This window comes from Rana temporaria, chromosome 3 (genome assembly GCF_905171775.1).
Source record: "Rana temporaria chromosome 3, aRanTem1.1, whole genome shotgun sequence".
Taxonomy (NCBI): Eukaryota; Metazoa; Chordata; class Amphibia; order Anura; family Ranidae; genus Rana; species Rana temporaria.
In genome coordinates, this window is record NC_053491.1 from 283,014,748 (window position 1) to 283,028,449 (window position 13,702).

Sequence of the window (13,702 nt, forward strand, 5' to 3'; positions counted from 1 at the left end):
AAAAAATATTAAAAGCCAGCAGCTACAAATACTGCAGCTGCTGACTTTTAATATTAGGACACTTACCTGTCCTGGAGTCCAGCGCCGATCGCAGCAGAGGACGAGCGATCGCTCGTCTCTCTGCTGCTCCCCCTGCCATCCACGCTGAGGGAACCAGAAAGTGAAGTGCTGCGGCTTCACTGCCCGGTTCCCTACGGCGCATGCGCGAGTCGCGCCGCGCCTGCCGATTGGCTCCCGCTGTGTGCTGGGAGCCGAGTGTTCCCAGCACACAACGGGGGGGCGACGGGATGTGACGGAATGCCCGTCTTTTGCCCGTGAATGCCGGGCCGGAAGTGGGTGCAAATACCTGTCTTTAGACAGGTATCTGCACCCCCCTCCCCCCTGAAAGGTGTCAAATGTGACACCGGAGGGGGGGAGGGTTCCGATCAGCGGGACTCCACTTTAGGGTGGAGAACCGCTTTAACTTCTTTGCCTCTCCTATTGCTCCCCCCCCCCCCCGAGACCTGTTTACGGCTCATATAACTAACTGTAATTCTGAAACCAGGTAAAGACCCCTCTATGGTTACGAATTACAGGCCCATCTCCTTGTTGAACGTAGACCTTAAGTGGTATGCTAGAATGCTTGCAAACCGAATCTTTCCACTCTTACCCCAAATAATAGACTTAGATCAGGTCGGCTTTATCCCTGGCAGGGAGGCGAGGGATAACACCCTCAAAGCTCTCTCCATTCACCATTGGCTAACATCGACTCGGCAAAACGGATTCTTTCTTTCCCTTGACGCGGAGAAGGCATTCGATAGGGTGGCATCGGATTACATGGCGGAGACACTGACTTTCTTGGGTCTCCCCCAGCGTATGCTCCACTTTATACTTGCTCTCTACGCCAATCCTACTGCCAAGGTCCGTGTCAACGGCCACCTGTCGGATGCCTTCTCCATCACTAATGGTACCGTCAGGGCTGCCCTCTTTCCCCACTTATCTTTGTTAGATCCAACCCGGACATAAAGGGGATTGATATAAACCAGCACAATTACAAAACAGCGGCCTTTGCCGACGACATCCTTCTCTTCTTGACGGAACCTATTACAACCCTACCTAACTTACTGGCGGACCTTAAGACTTTCAACTACTTGACTAACTTGCAAATACATTTTTCGAAGTCCTATGCCCTCAATTTCACTCTTCCCCTGACGTTTGTGCTCAATTCCAGACTAATTTCCAGTTTAAATGGAAAACTAGCTCAATTACCTACTTGGCAATCCAGATCCCCACCTCCCTGTCAGACCTATACTGCGCTAACTACCTCCCGCTGATACGAAACATTCAGAAAGATCTTAAAAGCTGGTCTACAGGCCTCTTCTCGTGGTTCGGTAGAGCAGCTGCTATCAAAATGAGCTGCGGTGGCTCAACGCGATTGGCACTGCGCTGATAAGCCATTCACCTCTGCAGCTAGGGGTTCGGATCCCGGTCTCGGCTACATGTGAATTGAGTTTGGTGGTCTCAACCCGGCTCCCGGTGGGTGTGCTATGCGAGGTAAGCCTGCGCTTAGTACGCCCACCCCCCTCCCACAAAAACCACCACACTTACACACACTTGAAATTGGGTTAACATGCACGCACTTTGACCACGCGGTCTCTAAAAATGAGAGGCAAAGGACTAACGGGGCTGGCTGAGCTGGCAAATCCTCTCACTCCCTTATAGGGAGTCCCTCTGCCCCATAGGGCTTCAAAGCGGAGCAGGTAGGGCGGGCTGTGTGGGAGGACCCCCTCTCACACCCGCCATTGCCACCCGGGGCATGGAGAAAGGTGGCAGATTGCCTCTGGGGGAGGCTTGCCTACTCCCAACTCCTGCAGTCCGGCTCCTCTCTCGAGTACACGCACAAAATACACTTAAAAATAAAAAAATGAACATTTTACCCCGACTTCTTTACCTGTTTCAAACGGTCCCGCCAGCCTTCTTTTCAACATGCCGACGAGCATGTACAGATTTTGTTTGGGGTGGACTCCGACCTCGGATAAGCTTTGACAAACTCACCATCCCTAAACTGAAGGGGGGCTTAGGTCTCCCAGATCTATTTAAATACCACCAGGCCTGTCACCTCTCTAGAATTATTGACTGGAACGTCCACCTCACCACTAAAGCCTGGGTACGACTGGAACATTTGTCCTTGCACGTTCCTTTGGCCCATACCCCATGGGTCGCAACAAACAATCTCCCCCTTCCTGTCGGACTCACCCTCTCATCTCCCCTACACTGACTACTTTCAGAACGGCTTGCTCTAAGTTTCAGATCTCCTCCCTTTGGGGCCCTATGACCCCACTTATACACAATCCAGACTTCACACCCGGTCTCTCTCCTTCTTTTTTTGTCAGAGGCTTGGCCTCACCCTCAGATATGTGCGCATAACTTCTTTGAGAACGATCGTCTAATCTCTCACGATACCCTAGTGTCCAGAATGAGGAACCGAACGTTCCCGTTCTGGACATATGTCCAAATCAGGCACTTCTTCGACAAACCCCCGCCCGAAGCCGACCTGGACTCGACAACTCACACCCTTTGAAACGTTATGCTCGGGTACCGAACCCTTGACCCACCTAATCTCCTCTAAATATGCTTTACAGTTCCCAGACTATAGGCCAAAAGACAATTGGGCTAGCAGGAAATGGGAATCAGAACTTTCTATAGACCTGACAGACCAGACGTGGGAAGCCATATACTCTTGCATTCATAAGGGGACGGTGAATGTACACACAAGAAAATGCCTTTAACATTTTATAGTTAAATATGGTATAGCACTCCCCTCAGGTTACACACCATTTGCCCCTCTGTTTCCCCAATATGTTGGAGATGTGGAGCTAAGACGGGCTCATTACTACACGTTTGGTGGTCATGTTCTAAATTACAACCATTCTGGACTGAGGTCCATTGCCTCACCAACTCCATATCGACCTACAACCTAGATTTCTTACCGGTGCAGTTTCTGCTCCATCACTCCAACATGCCCCTAAAGACCTACTCCCGTTCCCTGGCAATGCACATGATCAACGCAGCAAAACTCTGTATCCCCGTGAAATGGTGATCTTCAGAACCACCGACCATTGCTGACTGGTTCAGGCCTGTTAATCGCCTATGCCTGCAGTCTTTATTGCTTTGCACAAAAAGGGATGCAAGGATATTGCTGTTACTAAGATTGCACATAAATCAATCATTTATCATCAAGAACTTCAAGTATAGATGTTCAATTGTTGTAAAGAAGGATTTAGGGCGCCCAAGAGAGTCCAGCAAGCACCAGGATGGTCTCCTACAGTTGATTCAACTGAAGAATCAGGGCACCACCAGTGCAGAGCTTGCTCAGGAATGGCAGCAGGCAGGTGTGAGTGCATCTGCACACAGTGAGGTGAAGACTTTTGGAGGATGGTCTGGTGTCAAGAAGGGCAGCAACAGGAAAAGGAAAAAGGAAAAACATAAGGGACAAACTGATATTCTGCAAAAGGTGCATGGATTGGACTGCTGAGGGCTGGGGTAAAGTCATTTTCTCTGATGAATCCCCTTTCCAATTGTTTGGGGCATCTGAAAAAACCTTGTCCGGAGAAGAAAAGGTGAGCGCCACCATCAGTCCTGTGTCCTGCCAACAGTAAAGCATCCTGAGACCTGTGGGGTTGCGTCTCGGCTAAGGGAGTGGGCTTGCTCACAATTTTGCCTAAGAACACAGCCATAAATAAAGAATTGTACAAAAACATCCTCCGAGAGCAACATCTCCCAACCATCATAGAACAGTTTGGTGATGAACAATGCCTTTTCCAGCATGATGGAGCACCTTGTCATAAGGCAAAAGTGATAACGAAGTGGCTTTGGGAACAAAACATCAACATTTTGGGTCCATGACCAGGACACTTCCCAGACCTTAATCCCATTGAGAACTTGTAGTCAATACTCAAGAGGCAGGTGAACAAAAAAAAAAAAACACAAATTCTGACAAACTCCAAACATGGATTATGCAAGAATGGGCTGTCATCAGTCAGGATATGGCCCAGAAGTTATTTGACAGCATGCCAGGGCGAATTGCATCTAAAATATGATCAGAGATCTGTTTATGGAAAGGTCTTTAAATGCTGCCAGTACAGACGGCGCAACACTTTGAGATTGATTTACTAAAACTAGAGAGTACAAAATCTGGTGCAGCTGTGTGATAGCCCATCAGTTTCTAACTTCAGCTTGTTCAATTAACCACTTAAGGACCCCTTCACACCGATATACGTCGGCAGAATGGCACGGCTAGGCACAATCACGTACCTGTACGTGTCTCTTTAAGCCAAGCCTTGGGGTCGCGAGCACGCCGGCGGCGGCACGCTCGCGACCCGGTCCGAAGCTCCGTGACCGCGCCCGCGGGACCCGATCGCCGCCGGTGTCCTGCGATCGGTCACCGGAGCTGAAGAACGGGGAGAGGTGTGTGTAAACACACCTTCCCTGTTCTTCGTTGTGGCAGTGTCATTGATCATCTGTTTCCTGATATAGGGAAAGACGATCAATGATGTCACACGTCCAGTCCCGCCCCCCTACAGTTAGAAACACATATGAGGTCACACTTAACCCCTACAGTGCCCCCTAGTGGTTAACTCCTAAACTGCAATTGTCATTTTCACAGTAAACAATGCATTTTTATAGCACTTTTTGCTGTGAAAATGACAATGGTCCCAAAAATATGTCAAAATTGTCCGATGTGTCCGCCATAATGTCGCAGTCATGAAAAAAATCGCTGATCACCGCCATTAGTAGTAAAAAAAACGTATTAATAAAAATGCAATAAAACTATCCCCTATTTTGTAAACGCTATAAATTTTGCACAAACCAATCGATAAACGCTTATCGCGATTTTTTTTTACCAAAAATATGTAGAAGAATACGTATCGCCCTAAACTGAGGGAAAAAAACGTTTTTTTATATATATTTTTGGGGGATATTTATTATAGCAAAAAGTAAAAAATATTGCATTTTTTTCAAAATTGTCGCTCTATTTTTGTTTATAGCGCAAAAAATAAAACCGCAGAGGTGATGAAATACCACCAAAAGAAAGCTCTATTTGTGGGGAGAAAAAGGATGCCAATTTTGTTTGGGAGCCACGTCGCATGACCGCGCAATTGTCAGTTAAATCGACGCAGTGCCGAATCACAAAAAGGAGTAAGGTCCTTAACCTGCATAATGGTGCGGGTCTTAAGTTGTTAAGCTGTGACACTAAAAATCAGAAGCTGATTGGTTTCTATGCAGAGCTGCACCAGATTGTGCACTCTCTGGTTTTAGTAAATCAACCCCTTAGGAGTTCATCAAGTAAATGATCCCTGTAGTAAAGTAACTCACAAAGAGGTGTGGGAAGATTTTTTTCCCTTGATGTAATATTATGTTTTTGAGCAGTATTAATATATTGGCATTGTTCACAAGGAAACAATCGTCTTTCATCAGGGTTCTGCATTGCTCACCATGGGGTGAATTCACTAAAGGATATTACGTGCAATATGTATGTCACATTACCCATTTCTTAGAAATATTGCAAGCGATAAAAAATTCTTCAATTCCCCCAAAAACAAAAAAACAAAAACGAGCATGTGATACTTGCAAGTGCAAAAAAACAAAACGTTGTTAACTATCGCAAACATTAGTGCAAAATTCTGTAAGCCCAGGTTCACACTGGCTGCGGGAGTGAAGCCGTGCGAGTTCAGCTGAACTCGCACGATTTCACTCCCGCTGGCAGTCCCGATTTCGGCCGCGATTAAGAGACATCTGTGCAGGTTTCTGCACAGATGTCAATGTAAATCGCGGCCCAAAATCGCAAAAAGTAGTACAGCAACTACTTTTTGAAATCGGTGCAGCGATTGCCGGCAAATGCCGCCGATTTGAGATGCGATTTCACATGTGAAATCGCATCTCAAATCGAAGCAAATCGTACCCAGTGTGAACCTGGACTTAAGGTCAATTCATTTTTTTAAAAAGTGCGATAATTAACATCTGGGAATTGGTGGCAGTAAGAGCAGACTGTCAGTGGGTATTTCCAGAGTTTGTTGGATAGACTGTGTAAAGCTCAACTAGGAAGGCATTTGAGTGCACCCTTCTCGAACGTGGTAAGAAGAAGGGTTGTGTTAACCACTTCCATACCGGGCACATATACCCCCCTCCTGACCAGGTGAAATTTCAGCTTCCGGCACTGCGCCGCTTTAACTGACAATTGCGCGGTCGTGCAACGTGGCTCCCAAACAAAATTGGCGTCCTTTTTTCCCCACAAATAGAGCTTTCTTTTGGTGGTATTTGATCACCTCTGCGGTTTTTATTTTTTGCGCTATAAAACAAAAAAAGCAACAATTTTGAAAAAAAAATCAATATTTTTTACTTGTTGCTATAATAAATAGCCACATTTTTTTTCCCAAAAAATTTCTCAGTTTAGGTCCATACGTATTCTTCTACATATTTTTGGTAAAAAAAAAAAAAATAATAAAAAAAAAAAAAATCGCAATAAGCGCTTACAAAATATGGGACAGAATTATTATTATTATTATTATTATTATTTTACTAGTAATGGCGGCGATCTGCGATTTTTTTTTTATTGGGACTGCGACATTATGGCGGACACATCGGACACTTTTGACACATTTTTGGCGCCATTCACATTTATACTGCGATCAGTGCTATAAATATGCACTAATTACTGTATAAATGTGACTGGCATTGAAGGGGTTAACACTAGGGGGTGAGGAAGGGGTTAAATGTGTAGCCTGGGTGTGTTCTAACTGTGGGGGGTGACTGGGGGAGGTAACCGATCTATGTCCCTATGTACAAGAGACACAGATCGGTCTCCTCTGTCCCCTGACAGGACGTGGAGCTCTGTGTTTACACACAGAGCTCCACGTCCCTGCTCTGTCACTGCTGATCGTGCGTGCCTGGCGGACATCGCGACCGCCAGGCACGCGCATCGGCATCTCGGGGACGCGCCGGGCACGCGCGCGCCACCGCCGGCGCGCTCGCGCGCCCCCCAGTGGCCGGAGGAATCCAGGACGTCAATTGACGTTTTTTACATGCGGCCGGTATTCTAGTGGTTAATGTCACCCAGACATTTCCCAGAGTGTATGTTCTTCGATGACCTTACAGAGGCGGAAGCACTGAAAAACGTTGTCATACTAAGGAGCTGAATATAACTTTCTACGTTCAATTGCGTTTTTTTGGAGACCACCACAGTGCAGATACACAATACTAGAGATGACAAAATTGTTAGCAGTACTCCACTTTCTTGGTAGGGATGAGCCGGACACCCCCCCCCCCCTTTTGGTTTGATTCACAGCAGAACATGCAAACAGGCAAAAAATTGTTCGAACATGCAAACGCCGTTAAAGTCTATGGGACACGAACATGGAAAATCAAAAGTGCTAATTTTAAAGGCTAATATGCAAATTATTGTCATAAAAGGTGTTTGGGGACCTGGGTCCTGCCCCAGGGGATATTTATCAATGCAAAAAAAAAGTTTTAAAAACTGCAGTTTTTTCGGGAGCAGTGATTTTAATAATGCTTGAAGTGAAACAATAAAAGTGAAATATTCCTTTAAATTTCGTACCTGGGGGGGTGTCTATAGTATGCCTGTAAAGTAGCACATGTTTCCCATGCTTAGAAAAGTCCCTGCACAAAATGACATTTCCTGTCGCATCATGGCCTCATACACTTTTGGGTTGTGGCTCCGCCTCCACAACCTGATAGGACTGCATAGCTATTAAACCCAGAGAGGACCCCCGCCCAGGTATTCTCTTTTTTTTCCCCCTCACCTGATTAGGACTGGAATAGCGAGGTATCCCTTACGGTTTGTCGCCCCAGCCAGGTTCAGGTTCTCCTGGGTGGAAGTCCTTCCTGTACAGCCTCTAAATGAGCTATATGGTTGGAGCCCCATTATGGTGGTCTGGGGGGCATATTTTAGCCTCTAATGGGTGGAAGTCCTTCCTCTACAGTCTCTAAATGAGCTACATGGTTGGAGCCCTATTCTGGTGGTGCAGGCTTCTCAAAGAAAGCTTTAAACAAGCTTTGACGTAAGTGACAGTGTTTCCTTTTGCTTTCCATATGCTTTTACTTCCTTTCTCTTTGTTATGGGCGTTTGCCACTACCAAGAAGTTCACTGAGCTTGAGAGGCAGGAAGTGATGCAGCCTCTGTATTTCCTGGCTAGAGCTTTCCAAGATGGTGATTTGATCATGCTCAGGAACTGATATCATCACTAATGGCAAATATGAGTTCTAAATGATTTCACTGCATTTTTGGCAACAAATGGTGGAGATCTCTACTCATGCATGCTGGATGCTTATGTGGTCATTGTTTACAGGTATGTTTTCACCTTTTATGGCATTTTCATGGGTTTTTTCTTATCTACTTCTCAGTGTTGCTCTTGGATCATTGTGCTCTTTATGGTATTCACCTAAACTCTTCCTATCTCCTCCTCAATGCTTGCTCTGGGATCACTGTGTTGGGCTCAGTTTCCACTAGTGCGACTTGTCACTGAAAAATCGCATTACAAGCCGTACCCCATGATTTCCAATGAGTAATGTTTATATCTGTGTCCATAGACCCCAAGAATACACAGGCATTACTTCAAGTTGCATCTAATTTGCAGCAAAATCATGCGATTTTTCAGGACGCATAAGTGAAGACTTAGCGTTATGCTGTTTTTCATTTCAGTCTGTTGCTATACTGTTTCTAGGGAAATGCTGTCCAGTCAGACCACCCATTGCTTTAAGGTATAGGGATTAGGTAAGCAGTGAGTATTGAGAAAAAGAGAGCCAATATCTATAGTCCTGTAAGGACCACAAGATACAGGGAGCCTTCTGACGGTCAATACAAGTTACCATCTAAGAACAGACATCCAGGCAATGTTGATTAAGCTCATCAACTTGCCCCTCATCATCACTGCTCTCAATTTACAAACATCACAAATTACCAGCCCTAATAGTTGCTGCATTTGTGGTGGAACGTCATTGCCTGCCAAGCTAGCACTATACAGTCCTGCAAGAAACTCAAGATGAACAGAGCCTGCTAAAAGCCAGAACAGTCACCGTTCAAGGGCAGTCATACAGGCAATTGATCAATGTCATCCACTTACCTCTGATTATGTTTGCTCCCTGCTTACAAACACCACATGTTGCCAGCCCTAAAAGTTGCTGCATTCGTAGTGGAAAGTTATTGCTTGACAAGCTACAGTGCATGAATTGCCTAGCACTTTCAACCAGGGCCAGTAGGTGGTGTCCAAATTGGAAAGTTTGCCAAGTTTGGAAGAAAGCATTAAAGGGGCCACAAGCTTTGAAGATTTCCCAATAGAGATGCTTTTTCTGCAAGGGCAGTTAAGGACGCTATTACCTGGGGTGAAGTGGAGTAAACTCTCCACAAGGTTAGAACACTCATTTCCTTCACTGAACAACTGGAGAAATTAATCCAGGAAGAATTAAAGGGGTCAAAGAAAAATGCCCTTATAAACAGGCTGTCAAAACTGTATAGCCTGAAAAAGCTAAAGGTCAACCTGCTGCAGTCTCCTACGATGGCGGATGCATTATTAATGTAAAAAAAGGAAAAAAGAAAAAAGGAGTGCAGCGCTGATGAGTGATAAATGTATAGTTCATGAAAAATGTAAATAAAAGTTCATTCTGGAGTGAACATTGAAAACCAGAAAAATAAGGAGAGGTTAGGTGTATTGTAGAAATAAGACCTCAGAAACCGTGAAGTGAAAGAATCAAGTGACTTAGTCTAGCATCATTTCTTGTGAAAAAAAAAACCAGCTGCAAAACAAGCAATGTGATGAACTAGTTGCTGTTAGTGGGTTAGATTTCCGCAGTACACCTGAGAGATAAGATTGCCTGCTTACCAAAAAGGAAGACTGCTTTGCATCAGTCTCATGGAGCCTGTGGGAAGTATGGTCTCCCTATAACCAATCCATCTAGATCAGTGGTTCTCAACCGTGCTAGTGGCGTGACCCCTTGATATATTTTCCAAAGTTGTGGGGACCCCTAACAACAAAATTATTTTCATAGCGTGGGTTGTCAGCACCCAAGGTAGGCCAAGTAATTTGCGCCCCTAACCCACGTAGTGCTCCCTGGGTCCCTTCCACTAGTACAGTATTAAAACCCCTTATGGTACATTTTAGGATGTACCACTCTCTTTGTTCTTCTTTCTTTCCCTTTTATCTCTCTATATCCTAATTTTTTTGTTTTTTTCTTCCCATCTCTCTCTAGCTTCTTGTTCTTTCTATTATTCTTTCTCTCCCTTTTTACTTTGTTCCTCCCTCTTTTTCTCTCCTTTCCATGTATTCTCTATTTGTATTCTTCTCTTGGTGGAGGGAATGAGATGAGCGGCAGTGCTGGTGGGGGGTGGGATCAGTGGAAGGGTTGGTGAGGGGTGGGATCAGCGGCAGTGCTGGCGGGGAGTTCTGATCAGCCAACTTAGGTGCTCTTGATCAAGGTCATCTTCTGATCTGAGAACTGTAGTGGAGACTTTTAATAGCAACTATAATCACAAGTAGTGTTACTCACTATGTTTCTGGCTCGGTCGCAAAAAGGTTTGGAGAGTGGTGTGGACTTTGGGAACAGCCCAGGATTTGGTGACCCCTGGCAAATCGCCATTTGACCCCCGAGGGGGTCCCGACCCCCAGGTTGAGAACCACTGATCTAGATGATCAGAATAGAGCTCAGCATAGGGTCCTGCCGGTCAGGGAGGCGGGGGCCTGGTGTCCCACACAATGTTGATATCGGAGGCTGATATAGCCTCCGATATCAACATTGTGCGGGACACCCGGCCCCCGCCTCCCTCCATGACCGGCAGGACCCTATGCTGAGCTCCATTCTGATCATCTAGACGGATTGGTTATAGGGAGACCATACTTCCCACAGGCTCCATGAGACTGATGCAAAGCAGTCTTCCTTTTTGGTAAGCAGGCAATCTTATCTCACGGGTGTACTGCGGAAATCTATCCCACTAACTGCAACTAGGAGTTCATCACATTGCTTGTTTTGCAGCTGTTTTTTTTTTTCCACAAGAAATGATGCTGGACTAAGGCTTCTTTCACACTATGGATTGTATGTCCGTTTTATAATATCCGTATTACACCTATTAACGGACGTTTATTAACGGATTTAATAACGGATACATACGGATAAATATTTTACCATTCTTCCTTTATTGAAAACGGATAATGTTTATCCCTATATATCCGTATACATCCGTTATATCATTCCTTTCTAACGTCCGTTAATAAAAAACATTTCACCCTTTCTTGAAGTCCAGCTCCAGAAGTCGTATGGATATTCAGGGGAACCCCGCCGTCAATTTAAAACAAAAATGACGTGCGGTTCCCGGTAAATATCCATAACCAGACCCTTCAGGTCTGGTATGGATATTCAGGGGAACCGCGCCGTCAATTTAAAACAAAAGTGACGTGCGGTTCCCGGTAAATATCCATAACCAGACCCTTCAGGTCTGGTATGGATATTCAGGGGAACCCCGCCGTCAATTTAAAACAAAAATGACGTGCGGTTCCCCCTAAATATCCATAACCAGACCCATTATCCGAGCACGTTGACCTGGCCGGCCGCAGAAAAGAGGGGGGGACAGAGTGCGGCCCCCCCTCTCTCCTGAACCGCACCAGGCCACATGCCCTCAACATGGGGAGGATGTCCCCATGTTGATGGGGACAAGGGTCTCATCCCCACAACCCTTGCCCGGTGGTTGTGGGGGTATGCAGGCGGGAGGTTTATCAGAATCTGGAAGACCCCTTTAACAAAGGGGACCCCCAGATCCTGACCCCCCCCTGTGTGAAATGGTAATGGGGTACACTGTACCTCTACCATTTCACGAAGGAAGTAAAAAGTATTGTAAAAAAAACACACTGACACAAAAGAATAAAGTCCTTTATTAAAAAAAAAAAAAAAAAACTCCAGCGCTGAAAAATCCACTCGTTCCCGGCTTCCTGCGTTGTCCTGATCCTGCGACGGGTGCGGGTGATCTCCCGCGATGAGAAGATCCAGCGTCGGGTGATCTCCGCTCCGGCGATGTGAAGATCCATCCATCCGGCGCAGCAGCATCCCGGACCTCCTCTCACCGCTGGGCACAGCCCAGCGAATGAGCGGCTGAAGCTGTGACATTTCTTATATAGAGGAGGCAGAGCCACCCGTCACGTGACCCTGCCCCCTCTGACGTACCTCTGCTACGTCACTGGGGAAGACCAAGAAGAGGAAAGACCTTTCCTATTCTTTTGTGTCAGTGTGTTTTTTTTACAATACTTTTTACTTCCTTCGTGAAATGGTAGAGGTACAGTGTACCCCATTACCATTTCACACAGGGGGGGGGTCAGGATCTGGGGGTCCCCTTTGTTAAAGGGGTCTTCCAGATTCTGATAAACCTCCCGCCCGCATACCCCCACAACCACCGGGCAAGGGTTGTGGGGATGAGACCCTTGTCCCCATCAACATGGGGACATCCTCCCCATGTTGAGGGCATGTGGCCTGGTGCGGTTCAGGAGAGAGGGGGGGCCGCACTCTGTCCCCCCCCCTTTTCTGCGGCCGGCCAGGTCAACGTGCTCGGATAATGGGTCTGGTTATGGATATTTAGGGGGAACCGCACGTCATTTTTGTTTTAAATTGACGGCGGGGTTCCCCTGAATATCCATACCAGACCTGAAGGGTCTGGTTATGGATATTTACCGGGAACCGCACGTCATTTTTGTTTTAAATTGACAGCGGGGTTCCCCTGAATATCCATGCTCAGTAAAATTAACGTCCGTTAACATAACGGACATTTACGGAGACATTTACTAACGTCCATGTGCCATAGACTTCAATGTTAAAATATAACGGACGTTAATATATCCGTTACTTGCAACGGACAAAAAATTGACAAAAAATAGTGCAAGACCCGTCACATATTCCGTTATAACTAACGTCCGTACGTTATAACGGACTATTACGGATCTTTACGGAACATAAAAAAATCCCATAGACTTTAATGATATTTTATAAAGGACGTATAACTTCAGTTTTTTAACATTATCTGACGGATTTTAAAACGGATTATTAAAACGGATTTATTTTGTAGTGTGAAAAGGGCCTAAGTCACTTGATTCTTTCACTTCACGGTTTCTGAGGTCTTATTTCTACAATACACCTAACCTCTCCTTATTTTTCTGGTTTTCAATGTTCACTCCAGAATGAACTTTTATTTACATTTTTCATGAACTATACATTTATCACTCATCAGCGCTGCACTCCTTTTTTCTTTTTTTATGTTTTGTGAAATTGTTGTACACAATTTTTAGTGCCAGCAGCTTGTTTACGGTTAATTTCATTTATCACTTTATGCTAGTGCAGCGTCAGCCTTTTGTTTTTTTCTGTTGCATTATTAATGTAGCTGGCAAGACATGCTACTTTACTGTCACATTCAAGGAGGCTCTAGTCCAAAGATTTGATCTAGATCTGAAGTGCTTCTACATACTGGCCCAGATTCAAGTAGAATCACGCAATATTTGCGTGGGCAAAGAGCAAATTTTTTTCTCTGCGCCCACGCAAATATTGCGCTTTGCCCGCGATTCACGGAGCAGTTGCTTCGTAAATTGCGCGGGCAATATGCTAAGCAGCCGGGCGCAAGGCTGCCTAATGTAAATGATCCCGCCGGGTGCGGGAATCATTTAAATTAGGCGCGCTC

At 45.7% G+C, this 13,702-nt stretch overlaps 1 protein-coding gene across 3 annotated transcripts in view; it reads left to right on the forward strand.

Annotated features, from left to right (window-relative positions):
* The window catches only part of FGF18 (fibroblast growth factor 18), a 285,024-nt gene that overhangs the window by 150,062 nt on the left and 121,260 nt on the right, over window positions 1-13,702 (forward strand). The window contains exon 1 of one of the 3 annotated variants that reach the window (XR_005747965.1): window positions 8,145-8,345. The exons of the other annotated variants lie outside the window; for them this stretch is intronic. The gene's annotated coding sequence lies outside the window, so the exon portion shown is untranslated. Of the gene's footprint in view, window positions 1-8,144; window positions 8,346-13,702 lie in introns of those variants that run through there. 3 annotated transcript variants of the gene reach the window in all.